This window comes from Lissotriton helveticus, chromosome 2_1, assembly GCF_964261635.1.
Source record: "Lissotriton helveticus chromosome 2_1, aLisHel1.1, whole genome shotgun sequence".
Lineage (NCBI taxonomy): Eukaryota > Metazoa > Chordata > Amphibia > Caudata > Salamandridae > Lissotriton > Lissotriton helveticus.
The window spans coordinates 454639682-454663990 of record NC_136059.1 but is presented as its reverse complement, the minus strand read 5'-3'; the positions used below and the strand labels follow the sequence as shown (position 1 = coordinate 454663990).

At 45.4% G+C, this 24309-nt stretch overlaps 1 protein-coding gene across 1 annotated transcript in view; it reads left to right on the top strand.

Moving 5' to 3' along the window:
• The first annotated feature begins 377 nt into the window (after positions 1-377).
• SLC38A9 (solute carrier family 38 member 9) overlaps positions 378-24309 on the top strand; it is a 396909-nt gene continuing 372977 nt past the window's right edge. Inside the window, exon 1 of the mRNA XM_078675090.1 lies at positions 378-479. The gene's annotated coding sequence lies outside the window, so the exon portion shown is untranslated. The remainder of the gene's footprint in view (positions 480-24309) is intronic.

Here is a 24309-nt window from a genome sequence, read left to right as displayed (position 1 = left end):
AGCTTTGCCAGTGCTTGTTAGCCTTTTACAATCAGCGTTCAAGCTACCAGCCAAAAAATATTAGCAATAATATAGGAAGGAAAGCTGGCTCGAGGAAACACAGATGATTCACTTCTTCCTAGTCAGCATTTAATAGTTACAGGAAGGAGCGAAACGGTAAGTTTATGCAGAGTGGGCGCTTCACACTTAAGAAAGAAATATTCAGCAATTTTCAGCAGGCACACGTGAATTCAGAAGTCCGCTTCTGAAAACAGATCTTGCACAACGTAGCATGGGATTGAAGCGTAGCATTCTGGGAGTTGTGGTGTGAGTGTGTGTCTAGGTGAAGGGGCGAATAGCAGAAAAAAACTACATTTCCCAAGTATATTGCGTTTGCACTTTCCCAATACTAGGAGCTGTGTCTTCTTCCTGTTTTCTTCTTGCACAGTGGAAGGGAGAATGCGAGGATCCTGCAAGGAGATGTCAGCAGCTCGCAGCAGGTATGCATTTTTGCAAGGGCTTAATTCAATTTCCTTATAAGCAGTTGATGATGACGTTTTGTTCTTTATTCGAAGTTTGTCATAGAGCATTAGTTGGGTAATTTGGGGGCAAACGGGAACGTTTTGGAGGCGAGATAAAGTGTTGTTGAACTGGGTTTTGGCTGAGATGCAAAAACTGAAGACAGAGATGACCAAGTGGTAACTTTGTATCAGACAGGGTTTCCGTTTCCTTTCAACAATATCAGGACAGGTAGCGCGACTAGTGTTTGGTTTGTATATCACCAGGAACTGTAACAACATTAACATAAAGATGCGATCAGGCAGGTAGGAGAGTAAGCCCCCTTTGCATTACATGACACTGTTCCCAATTAACGTTTGTCTTCCGGCTGTCACCCACAGGAACGATCGACTGTGGTTTTTTTTTAATGGTATTGCTGATGCCTGTTGCTCGGCGTCTTAATAATGTTTCATGTAATTACGTTCGGGCGAAAAGAACGAGCGAGCACATTTGAGACCAAGCATTGACATAGCCAATAGGTATCGCCTTTGGGACCTTATGAGTGTTTAGCCACAGCTATTGGCTTTATCAATGTCTTTAAGCTATGTTGTAGAACAGTGTGGCTTCTGTGTAGCATGTTGAAAAATTATAATAAAGTGTCATAAGCATTTTTGTTACCTTATAGATAACCAAGCAGACATTGTGTAGAACTGAACAAGCCTATTAAAAAATAATTTACATAAACAAAATGTCTTCTAATTGTTTTGCCCTTGCAATGCTGGCACTTTCTTACTGCTTGTTCTAATGCTTGTTATAGTTTTTTTTGTTATGGGGGGCATAAACAACTTGAGGGTGGAGGTTGGGAAATAGTATCTGAATTACAAAACGAGCAGTAGATGGATACTAGGTGAGACTCAACAGATGCCAGATCAGAGGACAGACTGAAATGGTGGTGTGCTGGTGTGGAGGTGATGCTTCGTTATGCTGAGATGGTAGTGCTACACTGGTGCTCAGGTGGTGCTGTGTGATCCTGTGTTGGTGCTCTCCTGAGGTGTTGCTGCACACATGCTGAATTGCTCATGGGGTGGGGCTGTGCTGGTGCTGAGGTGGGGCTGTGCTGGTGCTGAGGTGGGGCTCTGCTGGTGCTGAGGTGGGGCTATGCTGGTGCTGGTACACTGATTGTGGTGCTGCACTGGCGTTGAGGTGGTGACCTAATTGCTTACGTTGTATTTTCAAGCGCAGTGGTAATACACTGTGACAGTTTTCGGTAAAAGTAAACATTTACACCATGCCCCTCTACTGTTGCATACACATACGCACGGGCGTTAACAGTCCATGTAGAGTGGGGAAATCCCTTATCTCTCTGCTTTGCGGACCATGATGTGCTCTCTGGTAAACACATATGTTTTGTTCAGAAACATAAACTCGTGCACAAACCGCGCATGAAAATGACACTAATTAAATACAACGCCGATGAGTATTAGAGCTGGGTTAGTCATGACAAAAAGAATGGGACAGATATCTGTTTTCTCGGGTCTCATACAATAAGGTTTGCTGATATAGAGGCAGCACCTGCACTGCCACACTGCATTTACGTGCCCTACAAAGAGAGAACACGTTGCATTTTGCGCTATTGCCCAATGTAGTTTTAGAAACACTTACCACTTTGCATTTCAGCCACTGTATGTGAGCAAAGGGCATTGTTTCAGGTTTTTTTTTAAAAGCAAAACAGATTTCATGTGATTAAAAGCTCTACCTAACACTAGGCTCTCCTTTGAGCACCGCAGAAATAAACAAACAGCAGCAAGTTGTGATTGATGAGAAATAATGACAGCTTGTGGGTGTGCCAAGGGACCCAGGACCTGGTGTGTGTGTGTGTCTGCTAGATGTATGGGTAGCTGGCTGTGTTCTGCTTGTATGAGTGTATGCAAGTCTGTATGTGGTGGTCTACCTCTGTGTTCGGAAGACCACCATCCTTGGCACTCTCTGGAGGCCTTGTGTAAGATGGTAGCTAGTGTGCCAGAGACTACACTGCAAAATTACCCAAATGTGTACAGTTTGTGTGCATCATATATGTTAAATAATTTCAGTAACTGATTGACTTATTTAGTTTCTTTTTATTGGAGAATAAGAGATTGATTGGCAGGTAGATAGCTACAAGAATGAACTGATGTTGACAATTGCATGAGCGGAGAGACTGGCTGGTGAGACCATAGTCCGCATAGTCAAGCAATCCATAGAGGAAGAGAGAAAGCGAGTGAGGTATTTAAGAGAGTGAAGACAGACATAAATAGAACGAGATAGGTGAAAGAGGTGTGTAGAGAGAGGGGGATGAAAAGAAGGAGAAAGACCAGGATCCCAACAGAGAGAGACTAGCATCCACAGACCAAGAGAATTGCAGGCAGAGAGAAAGACAACGACAGAGGGAGCAGCTGACAGAATGCTTACCGGCATGTGCTCCAGGATCAGTAATGGCCAGATGATTGAGCTGCCCCATGCCCCACCTCACCTCACGGGTAAAGCAAGGTTCATCCTCTGCAAACAGATCTTTGCGCTTTGTGTAGGAGTAACTGCCCACAAATAGATCTAGCAAATCTTTGAACTGCATCAACTCCTGCTTTCCAGCTGCCCCCACTTCTACATCTTCTGGGTATAGTCTTGACTTGAGTCGTGGTTTTCATCCCACTATTTTAATATATTGTTTGGTCTCTCCCTCGCTACCACTGTGCAATTCGTGGTACTTGCCTGTTTTATTTGCAAAGTACTGTGTGCATTGTGTATATCTCCGATTAGGAGATATTTTTATGCGTTAGTGAGTGTCTTATGATACCTATTTTTCATAAATACACTGTGCGGTTCTTTTTTATGTAATCTATACCAATAAGATTATGTTGTGGTAAAACAAGCAGCTTACACTCCTTCTGGACTAAGACTGAAGGCTGCTCTCCATAGCTACCACTTAGAGAGCTTTCTAAGGTTGTCTAAGGCCACTAAAATCACCATAAGGGTGGTCTGAAGTAATGCACGGTGCTGAACTTGCATAAGTGGGCACCATATACTAAGCCAGCCTCCTACACTCATGCATCACGTTCAGTAGTATGGGTGCAGAATACTCAGTTTGTCTCAGATAGACCAGGACATCGTCCACATATAGGGAAACAAGAAGCTAGCCTAGAAAATGAAGATCTGTGCACCCAAATCTGAAATACTCCTCTTCCCAACCCTTTCTCTGTGAGATATTCTCGCCACATGCCGAAATAGTTTGTGTATCTAAGCAAACAATAAAATAGACTACAAATGTGGATACTTTCCTTTTACTGTGGTTATCCTTGCTGAACGGAAGCACACCTACCTCACTTTCTGTTTTTTTATTACTGCAGCTAGAAGGATTACTGTTCGACTAAAGCCAGGTAAGATAATTTTGTTAGTGGATCTGATACTATTCAAATTTCGCTACAGCGAGCTCATGTAGTTATGACCAAGTATGTGCGCACTCATAGTCCTTCATTTTTCTGAGCACGCCAGACTAATATCATTGAAAGTCTTTAACAACCTGCTTTAGCCTTCTGGATTTCTGGAAGATTCTTCTGTACACTCTGCCAGGCCGCCAAGCTGCAGTTTATGTGGTGGTCCTCTGGCAGTGCTCCATGAGGCCTTGATACTAATTTGCTGTGCAACGCTTCAAGCGGGAAGTTGCCAGCAACAAAGTTTATTTAAAATGTAAGCATCTCTTGCCACTGAAAACTGGGACTGCCCGGGGGAACATGGCGGCCGAAAACTAACAGCCGTGACAGAGCTCCCGAGATGTGTGGTGTGACCGCTCAGCCCTCCACAGGGCTTGGTCGCCCCACTCACTGCTGCCGCTCCTGCCTGCCTTTGCCGCCTCCTGCCTGCAGATTCCTTCGCTCGCTGCCCGCTGCTCCTGGGAATTTCCCGCTGCTCCTGGGAATTTCCCGCTGCCCGCTGCTTCTTGGAATTTCCCGCCGCTGCCTCCCTGCGGCCCCGCCCCCCTGTGATTCCATTCGCCGCTCCGCTCCCGCCACCCAGCTGCTCCTCCCTCCCGGCTCCTTACTTATGATGCCCCCAGAGCGACCGCACAGCGGACGCGCGCAGTGGGAGCGTCGATTGAGCGCCAAAGGTAAGCCCGTCTGCGCCCGTCTGCGCCCGTCCGCGCCTGGCCCGCGCCCAGCGCCAGGACCCCTGGCCCTCCCCGCCGAGGCAAGACGACCCGACTGACCTACGACGCCGCCACTCTCAACGCACTCAATGCCGGCCGGACCCACGCCTGCTGCCGAGCCACCCAGAGACGCACCCACGGGCCCTTCACCTGCTGCACCTGCAAGTTCACCTGCCTCCGAACCTGCCCCGCAGCCGCCAAGACAAACACCAGCAGCAACCACCTCAAGTGCATCCTGATCAACACCCGGTCCGTCTACAGACACGCCGTGGAACTCTGGAACCTCCTCGACGCTACATCACCGGACGTCGCCTTCCTCACGGAAACCTGGATGAACGCCTCCTCTGCACCCGACATCGCCATCCCGGACGGGTACAAGATCATCAGGAGGGACCGCATCAACCAGACCGGAGGTGGCATCGCCATCGTCCACAGGAACACCATCCGCATCACGACCGACGCCAACGACTCCTTCGCCGCAGCCGAACATCTCCACTTCCAGATTCACACCGACCCTAAGATGACCCTCAGAGGCACCCTCGTCTACAGACCCCCGGGACCACGCACACAATTCAGCGAAGACATCACAGACTTCATCAGCCCGCACGCCCTCCCCTCCACCGACTACATCCTCCTCGGGCACCTCAACTTCCACCTGGAGAACAACAAGGACCGCAACACTACAAAACTAGTAGTGGCTGGGTAAGTCTTGCGCAACAACAACTGCTGTAATACTCTCAAAATAAAGCGGCTCAAGGGAACAGGGAGAAGCGGCCACCAACGCCCCCAAAAAAAGGAGAACTCCTCTGAGACCAGGGAGTTCAAATGACAAAGCACATAGACACAGATTCTTAGATTGTCCCAAGAGAAAAGATAACCACAATCAAACTTGTTCTTTCAAAGTTCATCAAATCAAGTTCCTTTAATTTTCATTTCTTTTCTCTTCATATATCAACAAAAACTCTTCATAATCTCCTTCAAATTGACATAGAAATGTAGCCAATGCATCAAGGACCAATGCCAACACGTGTTTCGTCAGAGGGTGCAATTACCCAAATGACTTCTTCAGGGCTACAATAAAATAAGAAATACATAATATATACAATTCTCATTACATGTGAAACCAAACCATCACCAGTGAGTATACATTTCACCTAGAACAAAAAGGTGAAGTGTGACATAATATACTGTATACAGGATTTGAGACTGTTACAAAAGGATTAACAGAAAAACGACTAAAATCATCACTTAAGAGGAGAACAAACCTATGCAATTAATAAGTTTCAGGGGAACAAACATAATCCAAGTAATATAGGAAAGGAGAAGAAAAACCTAAGTGTAGTAGATCACCCAAACAACTCATAAGTAGAACCTTATAACCCAAAATGCAAACCAAAAAACACGGAAAGCTGTAAAGGGCTGTGAGAGCGAAAAGTCAGGCTACTGGTGATTTTTTATTTTTAATATATATAAAGGGCAAAGAGATCAAATCTCAAAGGCCATATCCATTTATAATGGGTTGCTTAGCCCTGGGGCCATAATTTAACCAGAGTCGGGAAGTTTACTCACCAAAAGATACAGTCCAAATATGAGGTCAGGTAAACAAATTCCAGAAGATATTAGTTCCTCAAATATTACTGAGAACTAAATCAAAAGGGAAAAAAACAATTTAAAAACATACTTTCCTAGGTGCTATATCATAGCATATTATACCTATCTAAAACAGACAAAGCTCAATAAAGCTAAACAAGATTTAAAAGGGACCTATTTCAAACGGGTAGTTGGGAGAGTTACCTCAATCCATTTTCTATCCCAGAGTTCTTCTTGTAGAGTAAAATATAATTAAGATCTGTAAAAATACAAACCAGTATACAATATCAGAAATTACCACAGTATTAAGAGCAGCTTACAATGCAATATACTAACTACGAACACCATGGAATTTAGTCCATAGGTGTGTGAGCAGAGTCATGACATTAAATTAAATAATAATTATGTTAAAAAGGACTTATTTGACACGCGCTACGATATAAATCGGTAATATCGACCCAACTCATATCTGTAAAAACAACTAAACAATATGTCAGTGCAATCAGATCAAATTACCATTACCAATAGTAAATATAGATGGCCCATAGTACTCAGGTTTCTAACATCATATTTACTACCATATGGAACATGCATAGTAAAGCAAGCAGCCAGTTAAGCTAAAAAAAGCTAAGGCTGCACTTCTTTGGCTCCCCGCATTACCCACAATACGGCACTGCCAGCTTGCGCCCATATTAGTGGCCTTAAGCTAAAGAAAGGAAGAGTGCTCCTCAAGCCGTCAACAAAAAGAGGGTCGTTTTCACTGAGAACCGAATTATCGGTATATGGCGTATAAATACCCACTCCCGCCAGACTGACCCTGCCGGTCCCGAAATGGACATAGGACGTCATATTTACTCTCAAAAATAAACACACAAAGCAAAATAAGCAGCCGGTTAAACCAACCATAAGGCTGCACTTATATGGCTCCCCGCATTAACCCCAAATAGTCTGAGCCCATGTAAGTGTCCCTAAAACTTACCAAGGAGAGTGCTCCTCACGCCGTAAAGAGGGGTTCGTTTTCTATGAGAACCGAAATGTTAGTAAACGTCGTTTAAATACCCGCTCCCGCCAAACGAATCCTGCTAGTACCGAAATAGACATAGGACGTCACTGTTTACACTCACCCAAGAGCTAGCGCCATCTTGGAGTAGTAAAATATCGAGCATAATGGTAACAACATAATATATTTAAACTATTGCAGTCAGGCATACCAGCGAAAAATGTTTCTTAGAAAAAGAATGCAACATGTTTAATGCTTTTAACCAAAAAGCCCATAATGTATGGTCAAGGGCTATAAGCTCAGAATTAATCGACTCCGGGTTTAGAAATAGGTAACAGACTACTAGCCCAAGCTCGGCTGATCTATCCAATACTAGTCATCATCGGAGGCCACAGATAAAATCCAACATAAATATCTTAATATACCAATGTGCTCAAAAAAGAAAATTTGAAAGAAAAAAATAAATAAACAAAATTATATAAAAAATTATTTAAAAGGAAATAGGGGAAACCAAAAGAGGAAACCACATCCAGATAAAGGGAAAATACTTAAAGACCCAACGTAATCGGTGCACAGATTAAACATACATTTTAAGCAGATTGAGGCCTCAATCTGCCAATCACTAATTAGAGATAATCTAAAGAAAACACAGACAATTCTTAGGTCCTCTAAGTGAATATTAACACTCCATCACAACACCAACAGGCGCCGTGTAAGTTACAGTGCTTCTCTATTTTACAGATATTAGCAAAAGATAGTGTTAACATTTAAAACCCAGTAATTCCACCCCAAACACGATATTATACATTACAATGAAATGGCAGGGTAATATACTTTTTTATATATTATATATGTCTACCACATGAAGATTTATAATGCTCAGCTGATTCTAAGGTAAACATAAATAAATTAAAGGAAATAATGTAGTTCATGGTCCACATTTATCCCGTGTTCCACCGCATGAAGTTTGAGAATCCATTTCGCTTCACATTGTCTCAGTTTATGCTCTCTATCTCCGCCCCTAAGGTCACCATATATAGTTTCCAGTCCATGAAATTGGAACCCCAAACTTTTTTTGTACTCCACGCAGTTTGCTGCATGGCAACCAATTGGGTACCTTTGATCCATATTTTTAAGGGCACGGAAATGTTCAATCATTCTTTCTTTCAAAGGGCGGATGGTACTACCCACGTAGATTTTCTTACATCTACAAATGACAACATAAACTACATATTTAGTCAGACAATCCATATGCTGATGAATTTTAAAAGTGCGTGAGCCATTATAAGTAAATTCCTTAATCCCTTTATGGGCCATACGGCACATGCTACAACTACCACAGGGAAATGAGCCAATGTTGAGATCCCTCAACCACGTTTTCGGCTCCAAATCAAGAAACACTATACTATTCTGACTCGAATAGTATAGTGTTTCTTGATTTGGAGCTCTTTCATTTTGAGGGGAGAATACAGAGCAAAATTGTACCGCAAATCCACCGCGTGTAATGCAATTCTACACGCTGGTAGTGCTCACCCAAGAAGCCAGAAAAATGCTATCCCTTATGGGGAAATGCTTAGGGCAAGGAGGAATTGTACTCTGGATGCAGATTTCTTGAACAATGTGACAGACATTGAAAAAAGATTCAAGAACAGGGGTTACTCTGATAAAGTGTTAATACAAGCTAAAAACAGAGTGACCAAACTTAAACATACTGATACTCTGAAAACCGCGAAGAAATCTAACTCTGATAAGGGTAATAAATTACGCCTTGTAACAAACTATCACCCATGGTCGGATAAGTTATATGCAATTTTGAAAAAGAACTGGCCTCTTCTATTGGCAGACAAAACCCTATTGGATTATATTCCTAGTTCACCCAGTATTACATACAGAAAGGGCAGAACTATCCAGGGTATGATTAGCCCTAGTTACCCTAAACAACGGGGTACGCCGAAAACGTGGTTGAGGGATCTCAACATTGGCTCATTTCCCTGTGGTAGTTGTAGCATGTGCCGTATGGCCCATAAAGGGATTAAGGAATTTACTTATAATGGCTCACGCACTTTTAAAATTCATCAGCATATGGATTGTCTGACTAAATATGTAGTTTATGTTGTCATTTGTAGATGTAAGAAAATCTACGTGGGTAGTACCATCCGCCCTTTGAAAGAAAGAATGATTGAACATTTCCGTGCCCTTAAAAATATGGATCAAAGGTACCCAATTGGTTGCCATGCAGCAAACTGCGTGGAGTACAAAAAAAGTTTGGGGTTCCAATTTCATGGACTGGAAACTATATATGGTGACCTTAGGGGCGGAGATAGAGAGCATACACTGAGACAATGTGAAGCGAAATGGATTCTCAAACTTCATGCGGTGGAACACGGGATAAATGTGGACCATGAACTACATTATTTCCTTTAATTTATTTATGTTTACCTTAGAATCAGCTGAGCATTATAAATCTTCATGTGGTAGACATATATAATATATAAAAAAGTATATTACCCTGCCATTTCATTGTAATGTATAATATCGTGTTTGGGGTGGAATTACTGGGTTTTAAATGTTAACACTATCTTTTGCTAATATCTGTAAAATAGAGAAGCACTGTAACTTACACGGCGCCTGTTGGTGTTGTGATGGAGTGTTAATATTCACTTAGAGGACCTAAGAATTGTCTGTGTTTTCTTTAGATTATCTCTAATTAGTGATTGGCAGATTGAGGCCTCAATCTGCTTAACATGTATGTTTAATCTGTGCACCCATTACGTTGGGTCTTTAAGTATTTTCCCTTTCTCTGGATGTGGTTTCCTCTTTTGGTTTCCCCTATTTCCTTTTAAATAATTTTTTATATAATTTTGTTTATTTATTTTTTTCTTTCAAATTTTCTTTTTTGAGCACATTGGTATATTAAGATATTTATGTTGGATTTTATCTGTGGCCTCCGATGATGACTAGTATTGGATAGATCAGCCGAGCTTGGGCTAGTAGTCTGTTACCTATTTCTAAACCCGGAGTCGATTAATTCTGAGCTTATAGCCCTTGACCATACATTATGGGCTTTTTGGTTAAAAGCATTAAACATGTTGCATTCTTTTTCTAAGAAACATTTTTCGCTGGTATGCCTGACTGCAATAGTTTAAATATATTATGTTGTTACCATTATGCTCGATATTTTACTACTCCAAGATGGCGCTAGCTCTTGGGTGAGTGTAAACAGTGACGTCCTATGTCTATTTCGGTACTAGCAGGATTCGTTTGGCGGGAGCGGGTATTTAAACGACGTTTACTAACATTTCGGTTCTCATAGAAAACGAACCCCTCTTTACGGCGTGAGGAGCACTCTCCTTGGTAAGTTTTAGGGACACTTACATGGGCTCAGACTATTTGGGGTTAATGCGGGGAGCCATATAAGTGCAGCCTTATGGTTGGTTTAACCGGCTGCTTATTTTGCTTTGTGTGTTTATTTTTGAGAGTAAATATGACGTCCTATGTCCATTTCGGGACCGGCAGGGTCAGTCTGGCGGGAGTGGGTATTTATACGCCATATACCGATAATTCGGTTCTCAGTGAAAACGACCCTCTTTTTGTTGACGGCTTGAGGAGCACTCTTCCTTTCTTTAGCTTAAGGCCACTAATATGGGCACAAGCTGGCAGTGCCGTATTGTGGGTAATGCGGGGAGCCAAAGAAGTGCAGCCTTAGGTTTTTTTAGCTTAACTGGCTGCTTGCTTTACTATGCATGTTCCATATGGTAGTAAATAAGATGTTAGAAGCCTGAGTACTATGGGCCATCTATATTTACTATTGGTAATGGTAATTTGATCTGATTGCACTGACATATTGTTTAGTTGTTTTTACAGATATGAGTTGGGTCGATATTACCGATTTATATCGTAGCGCGTGTCAAATAAGTCCTTTTTAACATAATTATTATTTAATTTAATGTCATGACTCTGCTCACACACCTATGGACTAAATTCCATGGTGTTCGTAGTTAGTATATTGCATTGTAAGCTGCTCTTAATACTGTGGTAATTTCTGATATTGTATACTGGTTTGTATTTTTACAGATCTTAATTATATTTTACTCTACAAGAAGAACTCTGGGATAGAAAATGGATTGAGGTAACTCTCCCAACTACCCGTTTGAAATAGGTCCCTTTTAAATCTTGTTTAGCTTTATTGAGCTTTGTCTGTTTTAGATAGGTATAATATGCTATGATATAGCACCTAGGAAAGTATGTTTTTAAATTGGTTTTTTCCCTTTTGATTTAGTTCTCAGTAATATTTGAGGAACTAATATCTTCTGGAATTTGTTTACCTGACCTCATATTTGGACTGTATCTTTTGGTGAGTAAACTTCCCGACTCTGGTTAAATTATGGCCCCAGGGCTAAGCAACCCATTATAAATGGATATGGCCTTTGAGATTTGATCTCTTTGCCCTTTATATATATTAAAAATAAAAAATCACCAGTAGCCTGACTTTTCGCTCTCACAGCCCTTTACAGCTTTCCGTGTTTTTTGGTTTGCATTTTGGGTTATAAGGTTCTACTTATGAGTTGTTTGGGTGATCTACTACACTTAGGTTTTTCTTCTCCTTTCCTATATTACTTGGATTATGTTTGTTCCCCTGAAACTTATTAATTGCATAGGTTTGTTCTCCTCTTAAGTGATGATTTTAGTCGTTTTTCTGTTAATCCTTTTGTAACAGTCTCAAATCCTGTATACAGTATATTATGTCACACTTCACCTTTTTGTTCTAGGTGAAATGTATACTCACTGGTGATGGTTTGGTTTCACATGTAATGAGAATTGTATATATTATGTATTTCTTATTTTATTGTAGCCCTGAAGAAGTCATTTGGGTAATTGCACCCTCTGACGAAACACGTGTTGGCATTGGTCCTTGATGCATTGGCTACATTTCTATGTCAATTTGAAGGAGATTATGAAGAGTTTTTGTTGATATATGAAGAGAAAAGAAATGAAAATTAAAGGAACTTGATTTGATGAACTTTGAAAGAACAAGTTTGATTGTGGTTATCTTTTCTCTTGGGACAATCTAAGAATCTGTGTCTATGTGCTCGGGGACAATTTATCAAGGACCGCAACACCACCGCCCTGCTGGAAAACCTCGCCAACCTCGGACTCAAGCAACTGGTCAACACCCCCACCCACTACGCCGGCCACACGCTTGATCCCGTCTTCTCTTCCAGCAAGTACATCACCTTCAGCCATGCCACCGGACTCCACTGGACCGACCACAGCTGCGTCCACTTCAGCTTCAAAAGATCCACGACCCACCACCACCCGCAACAGGTACCTCACAGGAATTGGAGCAAGATCACCGCAGACCAGCTCACCACCTCCCTCAGCCAGAGCCCACCCGCCAACACAACGGACCCCAACGAAGCAGCCCGCAACTTCACACAGTGGCTGACCGCCTGCGCCGACGACCTCGCGCCACTAAAGAACTCTCCCAGCAGACCCAGAAGCAAGAAGGCATCCTGGTTCACCGACGACCTCAAGGACTCCAAGAAGACCTGCCGCACCCTCGAGAAAGCCTGGCTCCTCGACCGGACCACCGACAACATGACCGCCCTCAAACACGCTACCCGCAAGCACCACCAACTCATCCGCACCACCAAGAAGAAATCCCTGAAGGAACGACTGGACAACAACGCCCACGATAGCAAAGAGCTCCCGCAAGATCGCCGACATCCACAACAGCTTCGGCGCCCCACCCACGCACCCAACCGTCGAACCAACGCCCCCCACCGCCACCCTTCGCACCTGGACCACGGTGACCACCGAAGACACAGCCCGCACGATGAACACCATACACTCCGGATCACCGACCGACCCCTGCCCACACCACGTCTTCAACAAGGCCGACTCCACCATCGCACCCCAACTCCGGAACATCATCAACGCCTCCTTCAACACCGCCACCTTCCCGGAGAGCTGGAAGCACGCCGAGATCAGCGCCCTCCTGAAGAAACCTACAGCGGACCCCACCGATCTCAAAAACGTCCGCCCCATCTCGCTCCTCCCTTTTCCTGCTAAAGTCATCGAGAAGATCGTCAACAGACAGCTGACCGCCTTCCTCGAGACGAACGGATGCCTCGACCCCTCGCAGTCTGGCTTCAGAGCCAACCACAGCACCGAGACCGCCCTCATTGCAGCCACCGACGACATCCGGACCCTGCTCGACAAGGGGGAAACAGTGGCCCTCATCTTCCTGGACCTCTCCGCTGCGTTCGACACGGTCTGCCACCGCACCCTAGTCCAGCGCCTCAGCAACATTGGTATCCAAGAGAAGGCACTGGAGTGGATCATCTCGTTCCTCGCCGGAAGAACGCAAAGAGTCCGCCTCCCCCCGTTTCGCTCCGAGGCCACCGAAGCCATCTGCGGCGTCCCGCAAGGATCTTCACTCAGCCCCACCCTCTTCAACATCTACATGAAACCTCTCGCAGCCATCGAACGCCAGCAAAACCTCAACATCATCTCTTACGCCGACGACACCCAGCTGATCCTCTCCCTCACCAGAGACCCCGACACCGCCAGAACCTGCCTACAAGAAGGGATGAAAGACGTCGCCGAGTGGATGAAGGACAGCCGCCTGAAACTGAACTCGGACAAGACGGAAGTCCTCATCCTGGGATCTTCGCCCTCCGCCTGGGATGACTCCTGGTGGCCCCCAGCCCTGGGCACCGCACCCAAGCCAACCGACCACGCACGCAACCTGGGCTTCATCCTGGACCCCTCCCTCTCGATGACCAGACAAGTCAACGCCGTCTCCTCATCGTGCTTCAACACCCTGCGTATGCTTCGCAAGATCTTCCGCTGGATCCCGACCGAGACCAGGAAGACTGTCACCCAGACACTCGTCACCAGCCGACTGGACTACGGAAACGCCCTCTACGCCAGAACCACAGCCAAGCTACAGAAAAGACTCCAGCGCATCCAGAACGCCTCCGCCCGACTCATCCTGGATGTCCCCCGACGCAGCCACATCTCCAGCCACCTGAGGAACCTGCACTGGCTCCCCGTCGACAAGAGGATCACGTTCCGGCTCCTCACCCACGCACACAAGTCTCTCCACGACCTGGGCCCCAAGTACCTCAACGACCGCCTGACCTTCTACACGCCCACCCGCCAGCTACGGTCCACCAGCCTCGCCCTCGCAGCCGTACCACGCATCCGAAGAGCCACCGCCGGAGGAAGATCCTTCTCTTACCTGGCTGCCAAGACTTGGAACTCCCTCCCCATCCACCTTCGGCTGACCCAGGACCATCTCGCCTTCAGGAAACCACTCAAGACCTGGCTGTTCGAGCAGTAGCATACCCCTCCCCCCAAGCGCCTTGAGACCCTCCCGGGTGAGTAGTGCGCTATACAAATGGCATGATTGATTGATTGATTGATTGATTGAAAAAAGGCTGACTGATCACTGCGGCGGCCGTTCTTCGCAGATTCCGCCCTGAGATGCTGCTTTGGTGAAGGATTTTGGCATTATTCGGCATAAACCCTTTCTTTCAGGAAACCTTCCTGCTCATGGTCCTCCGTTCCCCCACTCACCCGTTCTACCCGCGCCTACTCGCACCCTCCGCCTGCCCGCCCGGTTACCTGCGTGCTTCCTGCGCCTGCTGCAACTTGGGGCGGCGCGCGCTGATGATGCAGGACGGAGCGGCTCCAGAGTTTCCGAGTAGCCGCGTCCTAGGTGCGGCTAGTGTGTGGAGGCGGTGGGCTCTTCTAATACAGCCCCGGCTGCCCCTGGGCGCGGTGCATACTCCCTTTTTGCATCAATTTCGGCACGCTGTAGTGGATTTATAGGATTTTAAACCAGGGTGAAATGAGGTAGGAGTTGGGAGCGAGACTGCAGGGTGCGTGACTGAGCCGTTTAAGGTGACCTCAAGAATGGGGTGGGGGCCACTGTTCCAGACTAGGCTGAATTTGGAAAACATATGCTGCCATCCAGTCTTGTGGGGTACACAAGGAGGATACTGTATTGCATACATCAAAAAACTTTGTACACCAATTTGTCTACCGTATGGAGAAGTGTGGGGGCAGTAACACTGATAGAAGCTTGTGTTTGGTTAAGGAAATACCCTCCCACGAGCCCACAGTTTGTCGCTATACATTGCGGAATAGGCTCCCTAATAACCTTGCTATAATCCCTAAACCAAAGATTGTTTCACCCCCAATAGTGGTAGTAAAAGCCACCACAAGGCAGGCGACAGGCGCCTGTGGAACGGATGGAACGCCCCTAGGTAAGGGAAAAGGCCGTAAAAGAACCAGGGGAGGCACTAAAGTTAAGATTACGCCCTCATTGAAATCTTTTTATAAGGTTATCTCCACTAGTACTGTGGTGTGTGGGCAGAATAATAGCACAAAGGATAAGGGTAAGGCAGATAAGGCGGTGACTTTAAATATGGCGACCATTTCTACCCCCGCTGATATTGCTGATTCAGCCACTACAACTTTAGCCACCATTACTACAGCAGGCCTTGTGGTTAGCGAAATGAGTCCCCAGCTCATTACTAACTCCTCTGCTACTGTGAAGAGTCTGCTCGTGCAAGACCACACAGTATCTATTCACCCATCAGTGGAACTGTTGAATAGCTTTTCGGCACTGGAGATTCAGATTACTGATCAGGAAGATCCCCTTAGTACAATCTCAGTGAAAGGGTAGGGGGGGTCTCAATCTGGACTTCAGATGTTTGGGACTCCTGAGCCTCTCCAGCAGTCCTCTCTTGTCATCCCCACCACCCAACCAGTCCTTACTCGGGCTTGCAGGTATATCTCGGTCCCCTGGGACGTTGGCCGATATCCTGTTAAGTTTGAGAGATGACATCACTAGGAGGTTTACCACCGCAGAGGCCAACCAGGCAGCTATTCAGGCTTCCTGTGTTGCACTTGCACAGAAAGTAGAGGAGGTTTCACAAAGAACGGACGCTCTTGAGGCAGAGCTACCAAAAATCAAGGAAGCTCTGAGTGCGTCTTCTGCTTCAATGAGTAAAATGGTCAAGCAAAATCAGGATTTGAAAGATGACATTGAGCGGTTGGAAAACCATTCCAGGAAGAATAACTTGAAAATCCTAAACGTCCCGGAAGATCTGGAAGGGAACGATATCAAGAACTTTGTCGTCTCCCTTCTGAAGGCTACTATTCTGAAAGACTCTGAGGATGTAGGCTTGGACTTGAGTATGGATATTCAGAGGGTGCACCGCGATCCATTCAGGAGGGTTCAAGGAAGAGAGCGCCCTACGAAAATCTTGGTGAACTTTCTCACGTATACTACTAAGGAGAGAGTTTTGTCTCTCGACCTGAAAGCTGGTCAGCTAAAGTGCAGCTTCTTTTCTACTGTTTTTTTCCTTTTCTATTTGTTCAGATGTTTCCTATATTACCGCCACTAAGCAGTGGGAACTAGGAAAAAGAATGGCGATATTGAATGCGCTCGGAGCTAAGACCCAATTGAGATTTCCTGCGTCACTGCGTATTATGTGGAACAATCACATGTATAACAGGTGCCATCTTGATGAAATTGATTCCCTAACAGATAAAATCAGAGATGAATGCAGGGGTGGAAGCAGTGGTGGAAGCGGATGCGTTAGAAAGACATAACTAGTGAGCATTACTAGTAAAGGGTTTGCTTGACATAGAATATCGAAAAAATTCTGACAAAATTAAAATAGGGCGAGTCTCTTCGAAGAAATAGAAGTCCGATCAGGCTGCGCAGTTGTGAAGAGTCAGTCTACTGTTACTGTGTTAATTCACTTTGTCTCACTCCTCAGGGGACTCACAACCCCCACCAACAAACAGTGGAGTGGATAATTGATACCCCCTCACATAGTGACATCGTTGATAGCAAATGTCCTCAATGTGGATAGCCAGTTCCCTACCTCCTTTTTTAGGTCTCGCCTGGCGTTGTAGCGCAAAGCACTGCTCGCTGCGCGAGAGATTTTGTAGAGGAGTAGATTTGAGAAGGGGACTTGAAGCCCCTCCCCTCATTTCCATCAGCTGGCGTCACCGTTTATGTTAAACGGTGGCCTTCCATTGGAAACGAGGGGTTTTTGGTGACACCCCTTCGCCTTTTCGTCCGCCCGATCCGGAGTGGCTGTTTACTTTCTTATCTTTTTGAAGCCATGTGTTTCGAATTAGTGTGGAGGCGCGCACTGCCCCCGACCTCTCAAAGGAAAAAATTCTTGGTTTCGTCAAGATTGTTTTCCTTTGAGAGGTCGGGGGCAGTGCATGCCTCCACGCTAATTAGAAACACATGGCCCCATAAAGGTAAGAGGTCGATGCTTGTTGATCCTGTCTTCTACTTTACATTGTTTCTTTCCTGATGCTGGTCCCATTTTCCCATCCAAATCGTTCCGCAACCCGACATCTTGTGGGGAGCTTGCTCCCCTTCCTCGCTATACTAATTCCCAAATTTCTGAACCCTTCAAAGACAGGCTGGAGGTTTCCAAACGTACAACTTGCCTCTTGTCTCTCGATAGTAAATCTTTAACAAGCATTGAAAATGCATCAGGTCTCAACTTTGATTAAGTTAAAGCCATTTGCTTTGCTAATAGTATTGTATAGCAAAGCAAATGGCTTCAACTTAATGAAAGGCGAAACCTATTGCATTTTTAATCAAGCCGCTTCTCTCGCGCACACACCGGCTGAATACTATTGTGAGCCCATGCCCACCGGGTGGCACACCACACGGTGATATGTGCTTGTGAGGCCAGCCCTCCCAGGACCGACACCATAACAGGGTTCCCTGCACACGGCAAGCGAGCACCAAGTATGTTTTGGAGCTAAGTTTAGTAACATTAGTAGAAGACTGCTTCACAAGGCCCTGGGAACGCCTGTAAATGTCACATTCATCCTCCTGGAACTAGAATTATTATTTAAATTTTACAGTTAGATGGGTAGAATCAGCCCTTCGAGTTTGAAAACTTTTTAAAACTGTACATGGAATTATTGTCCAAGTGAAGAAAGAGGGAGAAGAGAGAGAGAAGTAAGGGAGAGAACCAGTGGGAAAAGAGACAGAGAAGTAAGAAGAAGAGAGAGCAAGTGGGAGGGAGGGAATGGGGGACAGAGAGGAAGAAATAGAGGGGGGGGGAATAGCATCGAGGTGATAGGACTCCAAAGGGAACAAAGACACTGCGATCTAGGAGACCGGGCGGATGTAGAGGAGACGGGAGAGATAAACAGAGTGCCAGGCGCTGGGGAGTGCAGCAAAAAGCAATTGAGACAGTGCCAGGAATATATATAGAGGTGTGGGTTAGTGGCCAGCTCCCGACCTATGGACCCTGCGGGCTGCGCCCAGTGTTGACACATGGAAAAACAATTGTCTATTTACGGGTAAAACCTTTATTTGCCTGTACCTTAGGCTGTATTCATATCTATTCCCAGTACCTTAGACAGTATTCATATCTAGACTATGTTTCCAGCCCGTATATCTATTTTGCGGACCGCATGATGCTATCCCCTTGTTTTTATTTCCCGGTTACTGGGTTTAGTGCCAAGATACCTCGGTGAAGAAGCCATAGTTGTTGGTTACTTATCTTATGCAATTAACAAACATTGGCAAACCCAATAGTCCTGGCTGGTTGGAGATGTAATGTTACTTTCTGTATTATATATCTGGATGCAATGACAAAAAGAGCAAAATATAGTCAGGCGGCACACTGTGCAAAGCGCAGGTTTTTAGGTTAGGTGCTTTTAAGCCATAATTACATAGGCCACGCCTCTTTGAGAGACCCCCTCAGTTTTTTCATCCCACTTAAAGCCCTGCTAATAAGTAAGATAATTAAATAATTCGGGCCACCAAACATATTCATAACAAAAGCAGTGTAAGAACCTCCCTAAACGGACGCTGACTTTAATAACCACATTTCTTGTCAAACGCCACAACCGATGCACGCACACACCCGCTACAAGATCAGAGTGCAAAACCCACTTATCCAACAAGTGCAGTGCTGGCAAAGCTAAAAAGCCAATAGGTGTCGCCTATGCAAAATCCATTTGCTTGGTCAATGTTTTTAACCTGTTGCACAGCAGTGCGGTCTGCTGTGCAACATGACTTACAGAAACAAGGAAACTGATAATCAATTTCACAACAATCACTTTATTTCCTAGGGTATTCCAATATATAGGTTTGTGTAAAAAACACTCATTGAAGCCTTCTGACTACTGACCCAAGGGGAAACCACAAAGCCAAATCCCAGAGCTTAATTTGTGCTGCTGGTTGTCGGTTCTGGGCACCAGCAATCATTTTTGGGAAGCTGGACATTTAATTATCAGACTTTGACACAGAGCAAGAGAGAGAAAGGGATAAAAGAATTCTAGCAAGAAGAAGCAAAAGATAAGAAAACACTGACAAAGGGAGATCCCACAATAGTGAGATAAAGAGACCGTAATTGTTGGTGGTGGAAAGAAAACTCTAAGAGATGGATACAAGAATAGGAAATGTGTGCCCATCTGTGTCAACCTCTAAGCACTTGCCATAAAGTATCTACCCAACAATGTATGACCTACTGCAAGAGGCCAGCGATGTGTACTCTACATTTTGTACCCAGTCCGGTGTTATCAGTGGGCTGTACAAATCCGTGTATATGCACCTGCTAGCTGCAGATCAGTGCTCCAGGCTATGTTAATCTGTGCATACTAAAATACCACAAGTTTTAATCCAGCCGTTAAACCCATCCTCGTGTATGTATGTATGAGAGATGGTACCTGGCACCGTGTAATGTGCCAGAACATATTGCAGTGTGTAGGGGGCTTTATGTATCCGGCTGCGAGGTGTTATAGCCGTGCATTATAAGTAATTGTTACCACAGGTGTGTATACCCAGCGTTGTGCACCGGCAGCATGTACAGCCTGTGGGTACCCATAACGTTATACCCAGCAGGGGTTATTAAACAGTATAGACACAGAATTGTATGTCTAGCGCTGTGTGCGCTCCATGGTGTGTGAGATGTGTGTATCGGGCTGAGTATTATAAACTGTTTATTCCTGGCAGTTTATATACGGCGGTGTGCCTTTACCTGAGCATACTCTCATATACGTGCTACCAGCATAGATTTTCATATAGTTTAACTCCAACCTTTACTTACCAGTGGGATCAGCAGAGCGCAGTGACCATGTGCACCCCCTAAGCTCAGCTCGCTGGGTCCCACACTGTGGAAAACATATTTTTGCGTTTAGGAACCTTTTGGAACATAAATATTCTCTCTGGAGTTTTTACTTAAACACCTATTATACTAATATCTATTTCCAGGTTTAGTTTAACTGTCTAAATCAGCCCTAAGATGTCCCTTGGTATGGACTTAGTGCTTTTCAAGAAATAAATCAAATTAATCACATCTAAGCATTGAGAGCGCTGCCAGTGGTGTTTGTCCAGTTATTTGTACTCGTAGTATGTAACTGGCAGCGTGCACCCATAACGGTATATAAGCAAAGTGAACCAAGAACGGTTTATAAGCAATTAAAGTGCACCCAGAAGTGCGTGTAAGCAGCGTGTGCCTAGCAGTGTTGTCATCGCAGACTGTTCCGTCCATTGTGGACAGCACAGTGCATGCACCGCCAGCTCGTGGCCATAGTTGCTCAGCTATGTTTACTAGAGAGGAGTACCCTGAACTTTGTTCCCGGCTGTTAGTATTCAAACGCGTATGCACGTCAAAGTGAACCACGTCGCCGCATTCCCATCACACATGTCTGCTGTAAACAAGAACCGAGCCCCTGCCCCACCACACAACATGTGGCTACTACTAAAGGTTGCCCCCAGTCCCGCGAAAGGACAGCAAGAGTGAGAATATACAAAATGGAACACACTCGCACTGAGTGAAAAAAGAGGTGCAAACAGGAAGGCTACGCAAAGAGTACAAACATTACTGAGATACACGCAAAGAGTGTGTACACTCTAACTAGGGTACATCACAAAGGGTTACAAACACGGGTATACTATGGCCGCACGTATAGATGGGAGTCACGCACTGTTAGGAAAGACGCATACAGATGATAGACACTGGGATGGGTGGGTGTAGACACAAACGAGGATAAGTACACGGGCATGTGTATGTGTCGGAAGGATATCTGAAGGTCGTAATCCATTTTGTATTCACTGTATGCCGAGACAATGCAGGGGAGGCACACAAAGACATGGGGTACACACATGGAGGTACACATACGGGTACACGGGACATAGACCGCACAGGGGTAAGTTGGGGTACATACAGTGAAGGGTACACAGGCATGCTCACAGGTTAGAAGGATACATGAAGGTCGTGTTCCCTTTGTATTCTCCTTGTGCAGGGTGCATTGTGTGAGCCACTGAGCATGTCCCTGTGCAACCCTCGTGCACGCCCCCTGTGCCCTCTCATTGGCGGATAGTCTGTGCACGGGGGTCAGGCCCTTCTCCACTGCCTGCACACGCTGCCCAGGACCAAGGGCCAAAGGGGGGTTCGAGGGTACCGCTCGCGGATATTCGCACATACTGGAATAAACTCTGAGCCGCAGAAAAAGAACAAACCCGGGGAAATCCGTGGACTGAACTAGAGACAAAAGCATTACCTTTCTCCTTCCTTTGCTTTCTTCTTTTTCATCCTTTTTTCTTTTTTCCCCCTCGTTCCTCATTCTTTTTTCTTACTTTTTACTTGAACTCTGAAACTCGATTATGCCAAAAGCCTATACGTCGGAGCGCCTTGTTTCATCATGGCAAAGTAAAATAAACGGACAACAAATTCATAATGCAGTAGCAAGACTCCTACTCCGCCTTCTCCTCAGTGTGCGCCTGACAGACACCAATCCCACAAGCACTCCACTGACATCAGCGTTGAAGGCATTGTCCCCAGAGCCCCCAGGGAACAAGCACGGTCCACTTTCACTTTAGCCCGTCGTGAAAGCTTTCTTGTCTTTATGGGGCCATGTGTTTGAAACACATGGCCCCATAAAGATAAGAAAGCATTTGCGACGAACGTAAATCAGACGAGCCCATCCAAGTGGGCCGTCTAAAAAAGAGAAAATTCCACGTCACCAAAAGCTCTTTCCCAATGGTTGGCCACCGTTTAGCATAAACCGTGATACCGGCCAATGGGGAAGAGGGGCGGGGCTTGAAGCCTGTTACTGAAAGCTCATCCAAAACATAAAATCTTGCCAGCGAGATTGCGCATGTGCGCAGCCCACGCAGGCAAGACCTAAAAATCCGATTGCCAGTGCTATCCTTTTCACTCTAAACTAACACAAAACTGGGGGCGGGGAGAGCCAATCAGAAAGGAAGTTTACACAGACTGACAGGCGAAGGAACACGGGACGGCTTGGGTCGATGTACTGCTCCGCAAGAACTGCGATTGGTTAATATAGAAAATAACCCACCCCGGAAATAGCCTACGTCCATCTAGGAAGTAGTAACTCACGCTGCCCCGGAAGCACTCTGCTCCTATCACTCCGGAAGAAGTGGCCACCATAAGCCCAAAAATAACAGCTGGCTGCAGCACTTGAAGTCTTATTTTAAGCTATGTGCTGTAGTCCATTTAAGTGCAAGTGGAGATGATACAGATAGATTTCTCTACTAGGGGAGGAGATGTGGCATTATGGCCAGAACTGCCAATATTGGAACTGAGGAACCAGATTCGATTCTTGGTGTTGGCTCAACAACGTGTGATTCTGGCCAAATCACATGCCTTAAAGAAAATGCGTCCTTGCTTAAAAATAATTGGTGTTTATGTACCTCCAATACTTTCCAGTCGAGTTTGTGCTATATAAATCTGCAAATAACAAAATACTGACACAGAACTAGAGGTGCAGTGATATACAGCATCGTTGGACACCGGCAGCTGCCTCCCAGTAACTGGTTAGCTGCATCACGTAGGTCTGATAAAGAGTCTGAATACCAAGTTAGCTCCATTTAGTTCCAACTAACCGCTAAAGCGCTAAATGAGAGCCTCACAGTTCCATAGTTGGCTCTCAGAAGTAATAGAAATAGACACTTTGCTGCTGCGGTGACCAACATGTTTTTACTTTGCATAAGAAATCACATTAGTTGTTGATTTTGTGTGCTTGTGGAGTAGATGAGCGCGTTTTCGGGTTTTTTCTGTCATGGCTTCTCTTACTAAATTAGGTCCATAGTTTCTTAAAAATATATAGATTTGACGTGACAGAAGTTTTTCCCAGGGCAACCACCTTACTCAGTTTTATTTTAACATGAGTATATTTTCATCATACTTTCGTGATTAGGGTTGACAGTAATGACCACCATAAATTGGTAAAAGTTTTTACAGTGCTGTATTCCAGCTGCATTGCACTATGGAACAAGCATTTGCAATGCAATAGGTCTCGCATTTACGCAACTTTACGCTCTTGGCATTGCAAATGACTATGCCTTTTATTTATGTTTTAAAAACGAAAACAAAAATAAAAGGCATTATGATTTGCAATGTCAATAGCTCAAACTCGCGTAAGTGCGAGACCTATTGCAGTGCAAATGCTTGTTCTTCTTTGCTCCTCGCATTGCTGTTGTCCTCTCCTCCCTCCCCCCTTTTTCCTCCTCACCACAATCGGCAGTACTTATCACCTGGTACTCTTACAGGGACAAAATGTAGTACCTACACAGCAGCACTTGTTTTGGTTGCGTTTTGTCATGGGTTGGGTTTACATGGGTGGGTGTTGTGTTCCAGCTTATGCACGCTTGTGGCGCAACAGGCATGCGGCGTAGCCATCACGTGACCTGCATAATAAAAGGGGTCTCCGCACGTACGTACGCCAGTTGGCAACGACATGCAGAGCCACCAACAGTTCCCCAAGTGTCCGTGTGCTTCCTTCATATATATATATACGGTCACGTGTTAGGCCTTCAGTGTCCCAGATGCCCCACTGAGTGTAGGGTCCCCCGACACAACAGCTGGCGACGAGGGTGGGCGTGCCCTCGCTGTGTGTGTCCTTTCTGCCCTGACGGGGCGGCCGCGAGCTTTGCCATCGGCTCGCGGCGCTTGTGCCCTGTAGGCCTGCACGCAGTGTGACTCCGCGTCTTGGAACTGGATCGGGGATTCCGGTGGCGGCGGAAGCATCA